The sequence below is a fragment of the Ochotona princeps genome, chromosome 1 (assembly GCF_030435755.1).
Source record: "Ochotona princeps isolate mOchPri1 chromosome 1, mOchPri1.hap1, whole genome shotgun sequence".
Classification (NCBI taxonomy): domain Eukaryota; kingdom Metazoa; phylum Chordata; class Mammalia; order Lagomorpha; family Ochotonidae; genus Ochotona; species Ochotona princeps.
In genome coordinates, this window is record NC_080832.1 from 41227991 (window position 1) to 41251172 (window position 23182).

The window sequence follows — 23182 nt, forward strand, 5'->3', positions numbered from 1 at the left end:
ATACAGAATAACATATGAAACATTGTAAAAGAGTATAATAATGAATAATTGAAATATGGTACAAAATGTGCTAATTCTTTTCTGGTTTTCTTTTTAAAAATAAAAACCATCCCTCTTTTGTAAATTGAAATTAAAATATGGTACACAGGGATGAGCCCTTAAAGAAATTCTGAGTTCTTGACTGTGGGAAGGAATCTGTACAGTTTCCTCACAATTCCCTTGGCCCTTTAAGCAGGGGATTTAGAAGGCGTGGACATTCCTCCTGTCTTGCTTTACCCAGTTACTGAGTTGTACATGCATTTTTACATTTAAGGTATAATATTTTACAAAAGAACAAAAATTAATACAATATATAATAAATCACAAGTCAAAGAACTGATTCAGGTAGTACTGTCTTAAAGAAGGTCTAATTTTAGTGATCAATAGAAATGGTAGTAATGAAACAAATTTCACTTTTGGATAATGTCATCAATTTTCATAGCATTTTGATTTAAGAAAAGAACCAACAATGTGACATAGCATGCTAAACCACTAATACAATTTGAACATCCCATATTGGAGCACTGGCTCCTGTCCCAACTGGCCCACTTGTGTGACACAGCTCCCTGATAATGGTCCTCAGAAGGCAGAGGTTGATGGCTCAAGTTCTTGGGCTTCTGCCACACATAAAAGTCTCCTGGTTTGGGCCTGTGTTTGGGGTGATTGGAGGAGTGAATCAGCAGATGGAAGATCTTTCATTTTCTCTCTGCCTTTCTTTCTCCCTTTCTGTCACTTTGTCTTTAAAATAAATAAAACATTTTTTTTTTTTAAGGAAGGACTTCCATCAAGTACTATTTTAAGTAGTTTGAAATAACATACCAGAAAATCTAAATCAATTGATACTTCATTTCATAAAAACAAAAAGAAAACAAACAAAAATAATAATTGCAAGAATTAAATTATAAATGGTCAAAAGTATGCATAAAACATTTCTGGAAGTTTGTTAATTTCCTAAAAATTTTCTGAAAAATGACTGTGTCTCTCACATCTTGAGAATTTGATTTTTCTCCTTCTTCCTTCCTTGTTGATTTATTTGAAAGGCAAAATCTCACACACACACACACACACACACACACACACACACATACACACATGAACAGAAAGAGGGAAAGATGAGCCAAATGGCCACAATGACCAGAGCTGTGTTAGTCTGAAGCCAAGAGCCTGGAGTTTCATCCAGGTCTCCCATGTGGATGCACAGCTCAAGCACTTGAGCCATCTTCTGCTGCTTTCCCAGTTGCTTTAGCAAAAAGCTTGATTGGAGGTGGAGCAGCTAAGACTTGAATCTGTGTTCATACAAGATGACAGCACCTTTGGTGGTGGCTTTGCCTACTACTTCAAAAGACTGGTCTCAGGAATTTGGTTTCTAAATATCTATAATTAATAAATTAGTCCTAAAAGTTCATCTAATTTTACATTTTTGTCATATGTCCCTAATAAAATGTGTAATATATAAACATCTAAAACTGAGGTAGCAAATGGCATAGTTTTTACAAATGAATATATAGTAAAATGAGTATGTAGTAGGTGAGCACAAGAACCAAGGCAGGTTGCAGCCCAGACAAGGCCAGGTTGCAGTACCTGCAGGCATGTGTGTAGCTAAGATCTGGGTGTGAGCCAGGCTGCTTCAGTTCACAAAACCCACTGGCAGATCTGAGAATCAGCATGGGGCACAGGAGTGGCTGAGTCAGGCTGCAGCATCAGCCAGTTCATATTAGGGTGAGGGCCACGGGCTGACTGAGCCAATATTGGGTAGCAGCACCAGCCTGCACTAGCTGAAGCAGGGGAAGACTGGACTGGACCAGGCTACAGCATCTGCCAGTAAATGCTGAGGTAAGACAGGCCATGCCAGACTAGACTACTGCTCCTACCAGCACATGTGAGAATGGGATGCTGGCAGCAGGGACAGGTGAGCCTAGAAGGAGAGTAGTAAAGACTCCCCTGCTGGGCTACTACTTCTGCTGGTGAGCAAGAGAGCTGGAACTGGCGGCAGACCAGGTTGGACAGGGCTATAATACTTGTTGGCCTATATGTGAAATGGATGAGGGGGAGAGCCAGGCTGGGCTAACTGATTGTACTCACTGGTGCGGGAATGGCAGGAATGGCAGGTTGGGCTTTTCCACATAAGTAGCTGGCAAAATGCTGGTGCTAGAGTCAAGCCCTGTCAAGCTAGACTGCAGAACCACCTGGAGAGTGCAAGATTCAGGGCAGGGGTGGGCCCAGTGGTGAGGCTGTGGGCACTCTCTGACAGGCTGCATCTTCCGCTGGTGAGCATGAGAACCAGGACTGGGGGTGGGCTTGACTGGATAGGCAATGGCACCCACTGGCAAGAGTGTGGCCTGGAGGGTGAAGTCAATTTGGTTCAGTTAGACTTCAATGCTCATTGATGTGTATGAGATCTAAATGGGATGTGGGACAGACTGGACCAGTCCATTGCACATGCTGGCAAGGCACAGGAACCAGGATTGGGGGCTGGTCCAGTGGGGTTTATTGGAAGTTGCTCTGACTGGATTGTAGTTCCCCTGATGTACATGAGGGCCAAGTGTGTGGTGGGCAGGACAAGACTGGGTAGAAGCACCCATTGATTTGCAGAGAAATGACAGAACTATCCTAGCGAAGCTTGACAGTAAATTTCTGGGTGAGTGGAGACTCAGAAGTGGACTATGTCAGCCAATTGATCTTGGAAGGATTTCTTCATCCTTGAATTGGTGATGTCAGTGACATCTCAGAACTGTTGAAACCACTTGACCAGAATCCTCAGAAAATGCTCTGCCATGGGAACCCTGAGAAAACTTCGGGTGGCCATTCCTCATCCCCAGGTATTGGGGTGGATGGGAGGCTGGGTGTGGCTTCTTTCCTTGAATCCTCTTCATCCCCCAGATACAGAAAGAAGCAAAAGAAATACGTAAGCAATGGTCTTTCCACTTTTCCATAATCCTGGACCCTTCCCATCCTGCTTGATTATGTAAACATCATCAAAACTAAAATTAAAAAAAAAGTTTTGATAAGGAAAAATATAGTGGAATGATCCCGAAGCTGCCAGTAAAGTGTGTGAAGTGTTTGCACTTAATGTTATGGTGATAGTTATTGTTCCTTGAAGGCTAACCAAGCCAAGCAGCTGTCAGAAACTGAAAACTTGCTGAACAGCACAAACTTGTATTGATCTAAATATTGAAATTAATATGTTTGGTTATCTGAAAAGATGGCCAGATATTCTTCTTCTGTATGTTTATACAACCCAAGAGAAATATAAACTAACAAGAAGAGGCCTCTTGAAACTTTCACCCATAATTGGAGATTTGGAAAAAGGTAATAAATCAGTTAATATGAATGAAAGGATGTGATTTTTGTGTTCGCTGACATTTTCCTAAATAATTTGTTTCAACAAATGTAATTAGACTAAGTGTCAGTTGTGCAATGTCAACTGTCTTCTGAGTCATGTATAAGTTGGAAGTTCTGGATTTTGGCATGTACATTCATTTTGGAATGGGAAGACTAAGTGATGGAGAAACTCAGAACTAGAGATAATAATGCTGTCCATACAGGTTGCACACACTAACAAATTCCAAGTATCTCAGTTAAATAGTTTGTCTTACATTTAAAAATAGAAATCAAAAGAAACAACACTATTGCGGTATCACAGAAGGAAAGATGTAGTAGTAAAACTTTCTAAACTTTCTGGCTTCTACAATTTTGAATGCCTAAAAGGGCAACTGGAGCTTCATGAATCTGTACATAGTACCTAAGTTACATGTTATCAACAAAAAATTAGAAATCCTTTCAAATGAAATCACTCGTTTTTATATTGGATGCCACTTTTGCTGTTAGAAACACAGCCATTGAGAAAGTAATAGGTGAAGAGTTTAAATCAATTTAGTATTGCTATTATGATGAAATAAATTGTGATGAAAATCATCTTGGACATGTGAGTCTTTATCAAATTACTGATTCACCTATTTTGTTCATTTTTAAAAAATTCTAGATTGACTGAAGAGTTTGTGATTTATAGGAGCCAGCCTGATGGCTCTACTGGCTGATTTTCTGCCTCCATCTCCTGCACCCATGTGGGAGACCCAGAAGCAGCTCCTGGCTTCAAATCAGCTCAGCTCTGGCTATTGCAACCATTTGAGGAGTGAAACAGTGGATAGAAGATCTTTTTCTCGGATTCTCCTTCTCTATATAAATCTTCCTTCTTATTAAAAATAAATTTTTAAAAAGTTTGTTATTTATAAATAGTGATGATTTCAAGTAACATTTTGAAAAAAGCACAGTGGTAGAGGATTTTAATAAAATTTTAATAATTTTTTATTGATTACATTGCATTATGTGACACAGTTCTATAGGCACTGGGATTCCCGCCACCCCTCCCCCAACCCTCCCCCCCATGGTGGATTCCTCCACCTCGTTGCTTTACCACAGTTCAGATTCAGTTGAGATTCTTTCATTGCAAGCATTTGCCAAGCATAAAGTCCAGCATCTTATTGTTCAGATAAGTTCAACGGTTTCTTGGGGGGACCATCTCTGGTCTGAAGGTAGAGCGGGCAGAGTATCATCCTGATCAATTAAAAGCCCCAACATTACATCAGTAACAATTTATAATGTTATGGAATTAGTTGACATGGTATTGAGTAACCAATATGTTAAGAAAAAAAAAAAAAAGAATGCAAATTCTGTGCCACATCCTGTGACTTCTTCATTGACATTTCAATTATTAGTTTATATACAACCGGGTTCTATACACCTTAAAATGGCTGTAGATTACTATTCAGCTGCCTCGTGTCTATTTTAATTTTAGTATTTAGCAGTTGATAGTGTTGAAGCATGATTTTGCTGACCCTGGTTGTTCTTCAGGTAGTCTAACTCTGTAACTCTAACAACACATGTGTCAACAGTTTAGGTGAAGAGTTTTAAGAGGGGTAAATTTTAATTAAATTTTAATAAAAATTACAATAGTGAAAACAGTATGGTAACAGTGTAAGAATAGATACATAGTTCAATAGAATGGACAGTCTTGACGTGAATCCATAAATTTATAGTTAATTGATCTTTGACAAAAGAGCCTAAACAATTCGAAGCGAAAACAACAATTTAACAAAACTCATTCTGAAGAAATAGCTATTTGAAAAAAAAAAACCTCACAGAATTACCTCACACCATCCTCAATAATTAAATAAACATGAATCTTAGACTTAAATGTATAAATTTAAACTAATTTTAATCAAAAACAAAAGTTAAAATATTTGTGTCATGTTGCACACATTTTGAGACCCAATTCTTTCAAAAGCCTGACCCATGAAATTAAAAATAGATAAATATGACTTCATCAAAATTAGAAACTTCTGGTTTGAAAAAAGTATTGAAAAAATGATAAGACAAGACAAAGGTGAAAATATTTAAGATCATATAAGAAATGACTTGTATCCAATGTATATTAGTTATTATTTCTGCATTAGAAATTACTAATACCTAACACTTCAAAGCAGCAAAACATGCAGTTTCTGAAATTCGGGAATCTGGATGTAGCTTAGCTTAGTGGTCCTGGCTTAAAGTTTCTCCTGCGGCTTCCATCAAACTGTTGGCCAAGGCTACAGTCATCTGGAACTAGACAATATGTTTCCAAGCCCACTCACGTGGTTATTGGAAGGTCTTGGCTCCCTGCTAGCTGTTGGCATAGTTTCTTAGTTCCTCGTCTCTTGGGCTTTTTCCTAGGCCATCTAACTGTCTTCAGGACATTGCAGCTGCATTCTTCCCAGTCAGTGACACAAAATTGGAAGACTAGAGAGCAATAAGTTAAGATGAAAGCTGCAGTCTCCTATAATCTGATCTAGGAAGTGACTCACTGTCATTGCTGCCATATGCTATTGGTTCTGTTGCTTAGGTCAGTTCTAGAACAACGTGAAAGGCAACATACAGTATTATCAATAGCAGAAGGATAGGCGTATCTTAGAAGTTGATTATCAGGCAGACTAATTGGAAGAATTCTTGGAGTCCAACAATGAGGGGAGAAATACAAAGACAATTGAAATATTAAAAATATCTTAATAAACATGTCACCACAGAAAGATATATGACAAGCTGAAGAGTACACACAAACACCATGTGCTCAACATCGCTAATTATTAGGGCAATGTGCAACGCAAAAGCAACAATGTTATTTTGTGCATACCAGCACGGTTATAAAAATAACAATAATAATAATAAAGACTGAACATAACAAACACTGGCAAATTTTTGGAACTACTGAAATCTTCATATATCGCTGATAGAACCAAAAATGACACACCTGCTTTAGAGAGCAACTTGGCAGGTTTCAAGAGATAAGCATCCGTTTACTGTATAAAACAACAGTTCTGATTCTTTGAAATGAAAATACACATTCAAACACCCGTACATGTATGTTTATAATAGCATAGCTTACAGCAGCCCAAATTAAATCCTAATGTTCAAAATACATTGAAAAAACAAAATATGGTATCCATACACATGGGAAACTGCTCAGCTGATGTAGTTACCACAATGAATGCATCTCAAGAACATATTAAATGAAAGAAGCCATTTCTTTGAATTTTCTATTGATTATAATAATTTCTGAAAAATTAATGACTTAAGACAATACTTTTTATACTTACATAGACCGTAAGACAGACATGAAGCCCAACAAACACAACCCTCTTAGCACACTGACCTGTTCTTCGATTTTTCTTTGCAGAGATCCTCTGCATTCCAAGAATCGCGACACCTGCCTCCATCTTCAAAGCCAGCAATGACAGTCTGAGGCTTTTTCACATCACATCTGTCTATAACTGTATCTTTCTGACCCAGTTGGAAAGGGTTCCCTGCTATGAGTGGTGGATGTTTGGATCAGAACCTCCAAGACCATTCTGGACTTTTTAATTTGGTTGGGCAAAGTCTCTTTTGCTAGGAGAGGTAACATGCTAACAAGTACAAGTAATTGGGCATGGAGAACTTATAGAGTTTTTATGCTGCCAATACCTTTTATATAAAGCTTCTAAAAACACGCACAAAAAAAAAAAATAAAACAAAACTAATAGATGAAAATTTATCACTGGCTTGCCTGCAACTTAGTATGGGGGCAAATTTTTGTGAAAATGGACAGAATTGTGGATGGGAATTATCTAAAACTTACATTACAGTCACATTGCACAATGCAAACTTTTACTAAAAATTATCACTGATAATTTCATAAAATATAAAATATATTTCAATAAAGTCATTAAATATTTATATGAATGGAAAACTTTGAAGAAAAATAATTTAATGGACTACTTAATATTATTAGGATAAGCACTGAATAATAAGAATTTGTATTGAACTTTTTCTCTTCCAATTATATATTTTAGCATTTCTAGTTAACAATTTTATTTACACATGATGTTTCATCTTCTGATGCTAAATGCATCTTTATATCATCCTGTAGAATTAGAAAAAATGTCTTGTTCTCATAGTAATACATGAATTAAATCAAAGAAAAATTTATTTGAATAACTCTATTATAAAAATTAAGTAGGCAGAAATGACAGAATAAAATATTTTGTTCTTTCATCTCACCATACATATAAAACGGATTTGACTCATGATTCAAAAGGTTCATGGAAAAAAAGGTTCATGGGAAATAGAAGTAAAATAAAAGTTTATTTGGAAGAAAACAAATCTGAAATCCATCCAAAGCATAAATCAGAACAAAGCCTATGCAATATTAAGCATTTCTTCATAAAATAGTTGATGAATAATTTGCCTACAGTTTTCCCTGCCTGACAATAAACAAGAACTCCAAATACTTTATCTTCTCTAAATGAGTAGATCAATGTACATATCATTAATGCTTTAAAAGATTAAAAATTTGACACACATTTACTTCAGAAATACACAAGAGGGCTATGCTACACTAGTAAGGAGAAAAGGCACAAATACTGTCCCTTGTTGGTTATGACTCAGTAATTTATTTTGATTTGCCTTCATTTAAGAATGAGTCAACAGGGTTAATCGTGCAAAATAGTGGGTGGTACAACAGGAAATCTCCTGCTGACACATTTACCAATGGATGATAATACCTGACCGTGGACATTCCCATGATGACACCCATTTTGCTTTTATTTTGTGCCCTGAGGTCACCTACAACTGGTGGTGTAATGTCTAGCGTTGCTTTGCCATGAAAAGCTTGTTCAAGAAGAAGGTATGACTGCACCACTGAAGTATCTACTCAAAACAATGTGAGCGAGAGTGAGTCCCCCATAGGCTATGCCCACATGATCTCACTATAAGTACTTCTAAACACTTCCTTCAAATAAAGAAATGGTAGTCACGTAGTTGGTTTTTTTATAACTATGTTACTGGAGTTTTTTTTAGTACATTTTACCCTTTTGTATTTTTTAGACTCCCCTTTAATGTTGTTTGTCACATATTATTTGTAATTTGTAAAGCCTCCATTTTGTTTTATATATATGTGTGTATATATATATATATATATATATATATATATATAGAGAGAGAGAGAGAGAGAGAGAGAGAGTGAGAGAGAGAGAGAGAGAGAGAGAGAACAGATATAAGAAGCCAAAAGCCAAGTTGTTATTTAACTGGGAAATGGAAATCTTACACGTATTCATTAATACCTTACCAAATAGGGTGTAGAGGATTACTAGAGAGGATACAATTAAAAAAAAAAAGGCAAGGAGAATCATGAAAATTTCTGAAAGAGATCTGACATGCACAAATGTCTTACATTTTCCATATCTAAGGTTTTGATCAATTAGGAAGACATGATTAAAAGAGTACACTGCTTAGATGGTGGTGTTCACTTAATTAAATGGATACAGCGAAGAAAATTAATTGGAAACGAGGAATAAAATGCTTACTAATTTTTACTTTTTCTTATTTCCCCACCCTAAATTAAGTCAAAACTAAATATTTTTTCCCAATCAGAAATAAATAATTTGTGGGGGGGGGACAATGTTGTGGTGTAGTAGGCAGAGTTGCTCCCTGGCTTGCTGCCACCCATATACGCACTGCTTTTTGTCCAGCTGCTCTGCTTCCCATCTAGCTCTCTGCTTGTGGCCTGGGAAAGCAGCAGAGGAAGGCCCAAAACCTTGGGATCCTGTCTCTGGGTAGCAGACCCAGATGAAGCTCCTGGCTTCTGGCTTCAGATTGGCTCAGTTTTGGCTGTTGCAGTCACTTGCAGAGTGAGCCAGTGGTAGCAAGATCTTTCTCTCCATCTCTCCTTCTCTCTGTATATCTACCTTTCCAATATAAATAAATAAATCTTTAAAAAAAATGAAGTATGTACTTGTAATTCTTTTAGTTTAGGTAAAGGTGACAGAATATTGTTTCCTGAAAAGAAATGCTTTTGCTAACATCTTTTCTCTCTCAGTCTTAAATTTCTCTTAACCTTTTTTCAGCTATCTTAGTTCAAAACCAGCAATCTAAATGACAGAACTATGAGGGGTTAAATTGAACTGGCCAGTGGATAAAAACTAGAGAATCTTATTTTCTATTCGTGGTTGTGTAATGATCCAATTCTTGAGAACAGCATCTTGAGAGTTCACTGTCAGACCCCAGGGTTGGTACGGCGCCTGGTGTGTGACACACCGGATTGGCCAGTGTTGCTTTATCCATTACCATAACTTTCTCTGCAAACTCTTTATCAGTTCTGCTGAGAACGTAGCTTTCCACATCTGCCCTGGTGGTGCATTTGGTTACATCACAAATATTACACAGTCCTGTGACCAAAATGTCTCTCATTTGACTCATAACCTGGACTGAGTAGAAAGCCAAAGCCCACAGAATTTTTAAGTTTGGGACTTCTGTCACGAGTTTGTGACTTTCATCAGTTTTCGCTATTTAAAAAAAATACTTTGTACTGGTGCAAATAAATATCCAATTGGTACTTATTGGAAAGCTGACTCTGGATGGTGCAAATACTGTACCCTACTGGAGATTTTATATTAAGATTTAGTTCTTTTCCACAAAACCTAAATGCTTGTGTTGCTCATTCAAACATGTCTGTGTCATTTGGTATGCCCTTGCCTCATGCCATATCAGATAAGTTTCATTAGTTTATCTCTAAAAGGAAAAGTTCCTTGTCAAACACGAAAATAAGAAAGAGGTGGAGTTTCCTGCCTACGATCAGCCGGCAACATGCTGTGTCTATTATGAACCTTAGTGTTCAATAAAGAGGAGAATGCCAGGAGGCTGCAGCCAATGGGGTTTTGCTGAAGATCAAAGTAACATGAGCGGCTGTAGGAGACTTTATGCTCTGTTTTTTCATTTCCTGTAGGTGGTAAGCTCCTGAATTGTAGTAATTATACAAGTCTCTGATTGAAGGCAATTAGTTTCCTTCCTGAATACAGAAAATGTCACAAAGCAAGCTGCCTCTCAATGGCCCTAACTTTATAACTTACTTGTCACTTTTCCAGTTGGTTCTAAGATGTTAGGGATTATAAAGTGTTTGTTTTAGAGTTTCTTTGAAGTTCCTTGCTGGAGCTTATTTTTAAATACACTCATTAGCCTGTTTTATACTCAACAAATTGATTAAATCATGCTTCATTCTTATTTGCTGGTTTTTAATTGTAGCTGATAGTTAACAAGACTATTAAGATGATCCAATTATGTGTTATGAACGTTACTTTATAATTCCATAATCTCCTAATTAAATTATAAAAATAATATCGATCACACTTTTTATGTTGAAAATTTTAAAAAGAAAAATATGTTAAAGAAACATGTTTTTCATTTTTAGATCGCTATCCATATAGTTTTTATCTTAAAAAAGATTTTTAGAATTGATTGGGAGTTAGGAAGAAATTTGTGATTATAGATAAGATATATATGGTCATTTAAAACTTAAATAACATTTTCAACAGATGTTCCAGGTAAATGTAATACAGTTATTAACATGCAACATAGGGCAGAACGAGAAAGTGCTTGAATAAAGTGCTTAACTCAGTATCACAGAACTCAGAACTTTGGACTAGAAATATATGAAAAACATGCCCAATTCCTGAATTTTGCAATTCATGAAATTTAGTTTCAGAGGAATAAATTAAATTATCAGTTTAACAATTGATTGAATTATCACTTGGTGACTTAGTTGAGGCAATAACTCACATCTCCTTTCATTTCTTTGGATACATTCTCATTTTAGAAATATTAAAAAAAAACCTTTCCTATCCATGTAATTATTATTTTAGATAGGTTAAATTAGACTTTGATATAGAATTTTATTGGAGCATATTTACATTGTTGTACATTTGTATGTCATGTAAAATTAAATATTTCATCACATATTAGTAATCCCTTTGTACATTCATAGTGATAAAAAGGACAAAAACATGAAAAGTTTGGAAGAAAATGATTTCATCAACATTTTATACAATTCTTTCCCAGCTTTTACTTCCAGCACTTATCCATGCTCACAAGTTTTCTGAAGTTGTAATAATGAAGTAATATAGTTTGTTCTGTTTTATTTAATTAACATTATCCCATAACGTTGCCATGTTATTACATAATGTTCATAATTATTGCTTTAGCAATTAGATAACATTTCATTGATTTACTTTGATATTTATCCAACCATTTCCCTATAGTTGAGTAATTAGATCATTTCCAACATGATTATAAATAACACTGCCATGTGAATTTCTTCCTGCATATTGCTTTCATGTATTATTTTTCTTCTGGATAATTCTGTAGATGCATTATTTTATTACATTTTAACTGTTCATTAATGTTTAGATATCAATAGGACTCAGTATAGTTTGTTGAATTGTTTCTTCAAAAGAGATTATTTTTCAAAACCATAAAACAAAGTCACATAAGCACAGTAATTAAACAGCACAGTAATTAAACAGCACAGTCCCACTCATCTGTAGCAGATTTTTAAGGTTAAAAAAGAAAGAAAGAAAAAGAAAAGAATTAAAAAAAAGATATGGCTGGCCTGTGTGCATAAATTTATAGGTGTATTTTATAGCATATTCCGCTGGAGAAATCCCAGTAGTCTTTGTTGAAATTTCCAATGATGGGGCCTGGCGGGATGGCCTAGCGGCTAAAGTTCTCATCCTGAAAGTGCAGTGATCCCATATGAGCACCGGTTCTAATCCCAGCAGCCCTGCTTTCCATCCAGCTCCCTGCTTGTGGCCTGGGAAAGCAGTCGAGGACAGCCCGAAACCTTGGGATCCTGTACCTGCATGGGAGACCTGGAGGAAGTTCCTGGCTGCTGGCTTCGGAGAGGCACAGCTCTAGCAGTTGCGGTCAGTTGGGGAGTGAATCATCGGATGGAAGATCTTCCTCTCTGTATATCTGACTTTGCAATAAAAATAAATAAATCTTTAAAAAAAAGAAATTTCTGATGGTGTGATTCTTCAACTGGTACCTTTTTAAGAAACTTAAGCAGCTTTGTTTTTCAAATTAATGTTAAGTCATATATATGTACCTGTTGCCATAGGGGACACATCCTAATGATTCTGAGAGTGATGCTTTAAAAAAATCAAATTTCCAGGTCTAAAATGACATTGAATTACCCTGACTAGAATCCCACAGAATCAAAAAGAAAACTCCATTTAATAAAAAAGGAGGTTTGAAACAAATAGATTTGTAGGTAAACAATCATATATTCTCACAGGTGAACTGTACAATGGAGACAGGTATATCTGGAAGTAAAGATATGTAACAGGAGGCATCTACTCCTGAATAAAGGACACCTTCACAATATGATACTAAATTTTCTATCTTTGTCTATACCGACAATTCCATAATGTACTTAAAAAGCAGAATTTTAAACTTGTCACAGTTACTAGAGGACTACACTACCATAATAACATGGTGGAAAATGGTGAGAGCGGAAAACGATGATGGAGAGAGCGAAGGGTGGAGGAGGAATCCCTACACATACAAAAAGGTATAAAAACTAACAAAACCGCATTTCAAGAGTGTTTCAGAATTCTGCATAGAATCATAAGTTTCAAGTTATGCTTCTCAGAATGATCATGTGGCACTGTCCCAGTGAAGGAATATTTCTACCAGAGTATCTTCATATCATACTGATCATACTGAAATATCTGAATTCTCTTGTGCTTGTCTGTTTTGAAACTTAAAAAATCCATCAGCTAACTCATTTTCTCATAATATTACTCATACTAGACATTTACTCACTGTTAAACACGTAGTCAGAAAAATACAATGGCAAGCGCAGGAGTGACCCAAAAGCAACCCTGTAACATTTTATGAAATGTTATACTAATTTTACACTCAATCTTCATGACTAACGTGTACTAAAACCACAACACATATTCCAAATCAGCAGTTGTGTTACCAGTGGAATTTCAACAGTATTAATTCACATTTAACAGCCACTCTGATTCATTGCTTTGGATTCATGTCCCATAAAAACAAAGGGTGAAGTCTTACAACTTTTACTGAAATATCTCTAAATATGATCTCTAAAAGGGTAATCAAATTTTATGAAGATTTTGGATTTGAGCATTTTTTAGAGAAAGAAAAGATCAAAAATATACCTGAGCCATAAGCATAATGATACTGGATTTAATGATTTTTTTTTCTGTAAACCATTTACAATTACTCACATGGATATAAGTATATAGATCTAGTTGGAATCAGATCTTCCTAGTGGAGATCTGAAAAAAAATCCTTTCTTTAATTGCTTCAAAAAAATCTTAGGCAAGCAAGGATTGGAAAAATTCTAACTTTTTTTTTATTTGAAAGAAGAATTGCAATGTGAATTCAATTTCCAGAAAAAAACAATGCTTTAAGTGTATAATTAATAAACCACTAACATATGCTGAGTAAAAAGAAATCTCCAAACAGAAATCTACTGAAGTATCATTTGTCTCTAATCATTGTGAATATAATGGCCACAGATGTATCTTGTAGCTTTAACTATGAAGAAAGAAAATTTACTACAAATCCATGCCATTGCACAGGTGGGTAAATTCTATATCCTCCCATGGCTATAAATATAGTTACAGGACAAGCCCTTTGAAGGGGAAAAGATATGATTTCTTGCACGTACACCACAACTCAAAATCAGCTTGTAAATGGTTTAACTCTTAAATATAACATCTCATAGAAAATATCTCAAATTATAGCCTCTCGCCACCTGAAATCTGCTGAATGTAATTAAGTAGAGCTGTGGTTGTGGTAATTATTCTTGAAACAGAGCTCTAGGTTCGGGAGGAAGGAGGTAGACAACACATATTTCGCTGTTCCTTTCGTAGCTACGGGTTGGGCTATGAAGAAAATCCAGCACAGGGAGTGGGGAGTTTTTAATTCTTGATTTATTCCTCGATGACCTGAATGTTTCCTGCTATTCAATTCTCTAGTGTGCTAAGCATATTTTCCAGTTTAAATTCAGCTTGCTTGGCACAGTAGCCTGCACAGATCTACCTTTTGAAGTTACTAATTGCCTCAGAATTATCTCCCTTCCCTCTGGTTCCCACTCCAATACAAAGAAGGCACTCAATAATTATTCAAAGAAAAAGGAACAAAATAGGAAACACGAGAGTAAGAATGTGGCAGCAACTAGTGTTTTAATTCATAGCTTCTTCACTTTGCCTTTTTTTAAGATTTATTTTATTTTCATTGGAAAGTCAGATACATAGAAGAGCAGAGAGAGAAAGAGCTCCAGAGTGGAAGATCTTCCGTCCGATGATTCACTCCTCAAGTGAGTGCAACGGCTGGTGTTGAGCCAACCCAAAGCCATGAGTCCGGAGCCTTTTCTGGGTCTCCCACACTTCCACAGGGTCCCAAGGCCCTGGGCCTTACTCCACTGCTTTCCCAGGACACAGGCAGGGAGCTGGATGGGAAGCGGGGCTGTTGATATTAGAATCAGCACCCATTTATGATCCTGGTGCATGCAAGTTGAGGACTTTAGCTGCTAGGCTACCACGACAGACCCAGTCTTCATTTACTTTTGCAGTTGTTCTAGTTTCACACAGGTTTTTATTCTACGTGATGGCTCTCTCAGTCAAGAGTTTATTTCACAAATATGGACTTGTGAGCATAGCTGTGTAAATATATTATGTAGGTTTTAAAGTTCACTGTTAGTGAAAGGCTCAGCTTATTTTTAAATGATGTGAATAATGAGGCCATATTGCTCAAAACATGATTAAGAATCATTATGAGGAAAGGTAAACATACAGCCTCCATGTGCTACAGCAGTCTGAGACCTGATTTCCCTGTGTTTCAAACACCCATAAGCCCTGAAAGCAGCCACATCCTGTTCGAACCCACACAGAGAGAGCTACGGTGAAACAAGGCATTCCTATGCCCTTGCTCCATGGCGGCAGCTCATGAACAGTAACGCTCATCCGGAGAATGTGGCATTCACGGGCTAGGTGCCTCTCTAGGCCTGTCCTGTGCCGCATACCTATCTCATTGCTAAACTGCCTCTGGTTAGAAAACCCATGCACATGCTCTTGTATGGTCAAGAAAAGAGACACTTCCTTTATGCAGCATTCACTCAAGATGCGGGCACATGGCAGGCTGCTGGCCAAAATGTGCCCACTAAGCCCCTAACAAATGACTCATGAATCTGGGTGTCTGGAGAGACAAATGTTTACTGTGGAACTGTAACAAAAAAAGTCCGGGCTTTTTGCCATTTAGAAAAAGAAAAAGCATATAAACGTTCTTACCCTTTCCTGGATAGAATTCTGAGAAGGTGTGCACACTCAACCCAGGCTTTGCAGGGAACTTTCCTCTTTTTTCACACACAAAAAAGAAAGAAGATTTTTAATAGGAGATACAAACATATACACTCACAAACCCCCTACACGGGAAGCCTTCAGAAAAATACTGGAATTACATGTTATGAGAAAACTATTCTGAGATTTCAATTTGATCAATGAAAATAGATGTACCTTTTAGTTCCATTTTCCATGAATTTTCTGAAGTCCCTTCATAGGTGAAGAAGTGACTTCTCTCATACGGACTCACTTTACTGTAAAAAAGGTATGATCCTTCAACAACCCTTTGTTGTTAAGAGCCAAGAATAAGCAGTCTACACATCTCACTATTCATTAAAGAATGAAGATTGAATAATAAATATATTTTTATAAGCAAAGATTTTACTATCTTCACTATTCCGGCTCCGTCACTTGTGGTGTTGCGTGACTTTTGGCAGGTTATTTAACAGCTTCCTCTCTGATACAGGCATGACAATGAGAAAGTGTAAGTACATGTTTTCGGTGCTCAGAACAGTGTCTGCAATTGATTCAGTGCTCAATTTATGTTTCTTAGATAATTTGTTTGCTGACACTATTCCCGTAACAGTAATTGTAATTGTAATTGTAATTGTAATACAATTCCATTGGTGGCATTATTGTCAAAATCCCAAATATCCACCAATAGCATCGTTGCCTAGTTTTAAAAGTTTATCTAAGAAAAGTATTTGAGTAGTAGCATTTTAGTATTTATTTATCTAATATTTATATTATAAAAGGAGGAATTTACTATTCCTCCTTTAATGACTTGCTATTTAGTCACATTCTATATTATTTCTGCCCTTTCCACTGTGCCTAGTGAAAAAAAAACAAATTGTTTCAGAAAATGTAAGAAAGGAAAATGAGGTCTCTAAGACATTGGAATTCTAGAACATTAAGAAACTTTACTACAGAGGGGAAAATTGAGAACAAAGTGCACGGAACATTTGTTAATAATTCATTGTTGACATTGTGTGGAATGCACGTATCCGTGTATGTAACTGTCTGCTTTGAGGATTGGGATATATGACCCATACACACTCACCTTTTGGAGGAGGCAACCGAATTCTTTCCCTTCAACCACGAATTTGCCTCTTCTTGGCACTATGTTGCTTATAGCAAAGTATGTAATTATCCGGAATTCAACGCAGAAAATTTTCAGAGGTACTCTAGTGTTTTCATTCAAATATTTGGGGAGAAAACGAAAGCATCAACTTAATCCATTAATGCTGGAAACACACCAAGAAGTGTGATGCCACAAAGTAGGGTAGAAGTAATTTAATAAATGTAATTGTGAACAACTGGTCAATGGAAAATTAAAAGATAATAAAAAATTTCAGTTTGAGCTTGTAACTCTTTTTTGAGAAAGAGAAAAAGGAAAGTGGGATGCTTGAACTACTTACAACACAAAGTCTGCCACTCATGCTGAAATTTTTTTAGTGTGATATATGATTTTCCCAACTTCAAGGCTGAGTGTTGAAGGAAGAAAATACAAGAAACTTCAGACATTCACTTCATAGAACATTTTCTTTGGATGCTCTAAAAATACCAGAAGGATCTTATATAAAATTTCCATGTGAGGTTCCCATTATTCAGAATTTCTGTTTGTAATTCAAATCTCAAATTCAATTATTATGTAAGCCACAGAAGAGAGAGGTAGAAAAGGAATTATTATTGCAGTTTTCTGTATCAAAAAAACTTCTTTATAATTAGTCTATATGCTCAAACAACTAACATTTTAAAGAAATTTATTCTTCCTTATAAAACTAACTACTATCAGTGGAGGACATTAGCAAGATAACAGAACACGAGGTCCCATATTCTCCTGCTGCAGCAGAGAAACTAATGTAATAGCAATACACAGATAAATTCCCATTAGAATTACAGAAATCAGTTATGAGGTTCATGCATCCAACATGAACATAAAATCAGTTACATCAAATCCAGTAAGAAAATTTGTCACAACATTTGGCCAGGGCCTTCCTCTGATGCAGTATATTGCAATTAGGAGGGAATTCCCCTCTTTTGGCTAAAGATGGAAAGAGAAGACAGTAACATAAATCTTACATTTACTCAGTTCTGAGGGGGCCTATATGAAGGGCTTGTTTCTATTGCATGAATATAGTCAAAAAAGGCCACCACATCAGGGACTCCTGAAAATGAAGATGCCAGTTTGAACTAGCAGGCACCTCTTTGCCAGTACTTCTTCACCTGGCTCAGAAAAAGCAAGCAGAATAAATATACCCCGATTCTCTGATTTTTCCAAGTAAGGAAATGTGTTGAAACACACATCTGACACTCTGCTGCGGGATTGGCCTCTATATTGACTGATCTGCCATGCTCTGGATACCTGGAGGCAGCTCACAACAACAACAACAACAACAAAAAGCTGATGATCAGAAGCCCATAGAGCTCAGAAACATTATCTGAAGTGGAAGGGGAAAGGTGGAACATATATCCAATGTTTCAGCTTAGGAAGCTTGCTTGTTGCTAGTTTTTGTATTGCCTGACTTAGAACAGTGGTGTAACTGTGCCTGGAACCACTGAGAACAAAGAGCTGAGAAATGTCAGAAAACAACGTAATTCAGCAGCTTCTGTCTCCAGGAAGGTGTGCAGCATCAGTGATGATGTGCAGTATAATATGCATCTAGTGTTCTGACCTTCACAGTCTAGCAGGCTGCTCTCAGACAGGCTGTTTTTGGTCTCATCTGTCTTAGAGACTAATGGGATTTGGTATAGTCTAGATGACTGAGCACTACTGAGAGCAAAAGTGAGTTGGGCAGTTTGCTGGTGCTACGGACAATCTATGGTACAGCAGAGCACAGTGGAAAGAGAGAAGAGTAACTCATGCCTCCAGCATTCTAAATTTTTAGGTTGATACCTAAGGCCTTGTTTCTGTCTCTTCCATCTTGGAGCATAGATTGGACCTAGCACAGTCTCAGTGCCAGAGGAGGGGGTCACTGAAAAACATAAAGTAGGAGTTTAAAGCAGCTCTAAAGAATCTGTAAAACCATAGATGTCAGAGATTATGAGCTCCCAAAAAAAGAATGGATAAAACTCCTCACACTGGGAATTCTCAGGTCTAGGGGATGCTCAGAATCTCTAACTGGGCTAATCAGGCAAGGGTTTCCCTGTATGAAGTCAGTCCATAAAGACTGGGAACAGTGGCTGTTCCTATGGCCTGGCTCTGAGCACAAAGTAATGTGGGACAGGAAGAGATAAGAAAAACAAAGGAACAAACTAAATCTCCAAAACCAGTCCTAAAGAAGCAGAGATGTATTATTTACCTGACAAGGAATTCAAAGTAACTATAAAATGCTCAATGAGATTAGGAAAAATAATTCATGAACAAGGTTAGAATGTCATAAGGAGACAGGAAACATCTAAAGGTACAAAGTATTTTGAATCTAAAGAATATAATAACTGAACTGAAAAACTCACTAAATGGATTCAACAGGAGGTTTGATCAAGCAGAAAAAATTAGTGGGTCCAACGTGGTAGACTAGTGGCTAAAGTCTTCACCTTGAACACATTAGGATCCCATTGGGTGCCAGTTCTAGTCCTGGTAGCCCTGCCTCCCATCTGGCTCCCTGCTTGTGACCTGTGGAAGCATTGAGGATGGCCCAGAGCCTAGGAACCCTGCACCCATGTGGGAGACCCTAAGGAGATTTCTGGCTCCTGGCTTTGGATCGACTCAGCTCCAGCTGTTGCAGCCACTTGGAGAGTGAAGTAACAAACGGAAGATATTCCTGTCTTTCCTTCTCTCTATATATCTGACTTTCCAATAAAAATAAAATAAATCTTTGAAAAAATTAGACAAAAGATAGGTCATTTGACATGATCAGAGTGAAAAAAGGAACAAAGAGATGAGGAGCTCTGATAAATTGAAAGAACACCTTTGCTGAACTGAAACACACATTGTGGGAGTCAACGAAGCAAAGAAAAGGACAGAAGGTTTATTTGAAGGGCTTGTAACTAGATAGTCTTACTAATTTGAAGAAGAAATTGGTTATTCAGATGCGAAAAGTCCAATGAATTCCAAATGAAATTAACCCAAAGAAGAAAATACTGAGACACACTATAACCGTACCATCCAACAGCAAAACAGAAAGAATCTGAAAAGTAGCAAAATGATGTATCACTTACAAAATAATCTCCATAAAACCATCAACAAATTCTTCAGATGAAACATTGCAAGCCAAAAAGAGGGGGACAGTATTCAGAAGAGGATATAAGTAACCAGGAGCCTGTTACACAGGAATACTATATTGACAAAACTGTTCTTCAAAAGTAAAAGATTATGACTTTCTGGAGGGTTTCACAACCATCATACTAGGCTTACAAGAAACACTAAAGGGAATGCAAGCTAAGAAGAAAAAGGCACAAATGACAGTACAAAGACATACAAAGCATAAGACCTCCTGATAAAGAAAACTATATATACTAATACAGAATGCTATAATCCTGTGTGGTAGCTAATAAATCACTGCCAGCAGTTATAAGATAGAAATACATAAGCAAGAAAATTGTAAAATACATTTATAGATGTATAGACTAAAAGATATAATTTGTTATATAATTTACATAAGTGTAAGGGGGAGAAGTGTGAAGTTCTAGTGTTTGAAAGTGTCATCAGCTTGAAACGTATTGCTATAAAATGCTTTGTGTAACATCTGTAACTAGTACAAAGAAAATAGGTATGGAAGATAAAAGAGAAAATTATTCAAGATATAGCACTCTAAAAGAAATTAAGCAAACATTTATAAAAAAAGAAAAAACAGAATAAAGCAATAAGGAATCACCAAAACAATTAGCCAAATGCTAATAATATTTCTCAGTAATTATTTTAAATGTGAATGAATTGTACCTCAAGATCAAAATATTATGAATATAATAAAACAAAATCCAACTATATAATATTGACAAGTAACTTAAAGTTCACAAATTGGCTATAACTTGGGTAATGGAGATATCTATGAAAATTATAACTCAAAGAGAGAAGAGGTAGTATGCTTTGTTTTTAAAGATTTAATTTTTTTATTTAAAAGACACGTGTTTTTAAGTTTTAATTTATTTTTATTGGTAATTCAGATGCACAGAGAGGAGTGGAAGATCCTACATTGATTGCTCCACTCCCCAAGTGGCCACAATGACCAGAGCTGAACCAATTCAAAGCCAATATAATATGAAATACACAAAACACACACATCTGTTAAATGTATAAAGCAAAGTTGCAGGATACAAAATAAACATGAACATAAAGAACTCAGCTGCCTTTCTATACCATAACAGCAAGCAGTTGGAAAAGGAAATTAAAGAAACAATTTCATTCACATTAGCATAAAATACATATATTTATGTATATATATGTGTATGTATATATATATATATATATATATATATATACACACACACTAAATCCCTTGCACCTAGTGGCTAAAGTCCTCACCTTGCATGCGCCAGGATCCCATATGGGTGTCAGTTTGTGTCCTGGCTGCTCCATTCCCCATCCAGCTCCCTAAATGTGGCCTGGAAAAACAGTTGAGGACAGCCAAAAGCCTTGGGACCCAAATCAGGAAGAAGCTCCTGGCTATGGGTCGGCTCAGCTCTGACAGGCGCGGCTGCCTGGGGAGTAAACCAGCAGATGAAGATCTTTCTGTCTTTCCTTCTCTCTGTATCTGACTTTCTAATAAGAATAAATAAATCTTCAAAGAAAATCAGCTGAACTCAGGAATGAAAAGATTTGAAAATGTAACACTATAAAACATTGCTGAAAGAAAGTAAGGAAGAAACAGAGACATGGAAAGCATGGTGTTAATGCATTGGAATATATAATATTCCTAAAATCCTCAAAATACCCAAAGTAGCCAATAGACTCACAGCAACCCATCTGACAGCACCAATGAGGCTTTTTCACAGAAAGAGAAAAATAATACAAATATGGAAATAGGAAGACCTCAAAGAACCAAAATAACCATGAAAGAGGAAGATTTTGGCTAGAGGCCACGTAATTCTTTTCCTTAAAATGTGCCACAGAGCAATCAAAATTAACTGTTGGCATGAAGACAACCAAAGGACCAGGACAGTATGCGGACATGAACCAACAGGCACAGAGGCAAGTGCCTGGCCAGAGTGCCAGGGCCACCTGATCAGGGAAAGGGTAGTATCTTCTGTAAGCTGGATGGCCACACACAGATAATAAAGTTGGGCCCTTATTTTATACAAACTCAAATATAACAAATTCAAAATCAATTGAAATGCTTAACAGCTCAGTTGTTTCCTTCTAGAAAACAACATAGGAGGAAAGCTTTATAACACTGATTTTAGAAATTAGCTCTTGCAGATAATGTCAAAAGTATGAACAACAAAAAGAACAACAGACAATTGTCGAGAACATTAAATTAAGAAGCATCTGAAAATGCAACCTGTGAAATGGGAGAAAATTTTTATGAAGTATATATCTGATAGTGGGTTAATATCATTAATATCCAAAGTACATAAGGAAGCACTGCAATTCAATACCAGAGCAAAAGAGTCATTAAAAATTTAAAGTATGAATTTATAACTACATATGTTTAAATATATTTATAAGCATACATTTCTTCAAAGAAAGCATGCAACTTGTCAATAAGCATATGAAAAAAGTGCTTGATAAAACATGCTCTCTTAAGCACAAGGAAAATGCATATCAAAATTACAAGTTATCACCCCACACCTAATAGCAGATCCATTATAAAAATGAGGGGGAAGCAAAACCTGAATGAGCAGATGGAAAAAATGGAACCCTTGTGTGTTGCAGGTACAAATGTAAATAGCACTACTGCTGAAGTAAACAGTGCAGAATTCGCCCCCCACCAAAAAAACTAATATATGATCGAAAAGATCTTATATTTGGATGTGTATGAAAAAGAAATAAAAAGAGGATCTTGAAGAGAATTTTTATTTTCATGTTCATTGCAGCATTACTCAAAGTAATACATTTTCATCAGTGGATGAGTAAATAAAGGAAATGTGATATATATATACACTCAATGTGATGTATAATATATACAATGGGAATATATTACTGCATGTTGCAGAATGAATGAATCTGAAGATAGTTATGCTAGGTGAAATGTCTGTGAACCTGAAACAACAAGGAAAATGGGGGTCACCAAGGACTGGAGGGAAGAGAAGAAAGGAAGCTGCCAGCTAACTGGTTCATACAAGTTCAAAAATGCCTGGAGATCTGCTTTACAATGTTCCATATATAGTTAACAACACTGCACTTTGACATTTATTAATGACATGCAATTCTGCCACAATTTATAACAAAACAGCAAGTAGTGGGCTGTGTCAGTATGAGTTTGCTGATTCCTGAGCCTGAAACACAGCATGGAGTCCAGTTAATTCCACAGTTGTGATTAGTTTCATAG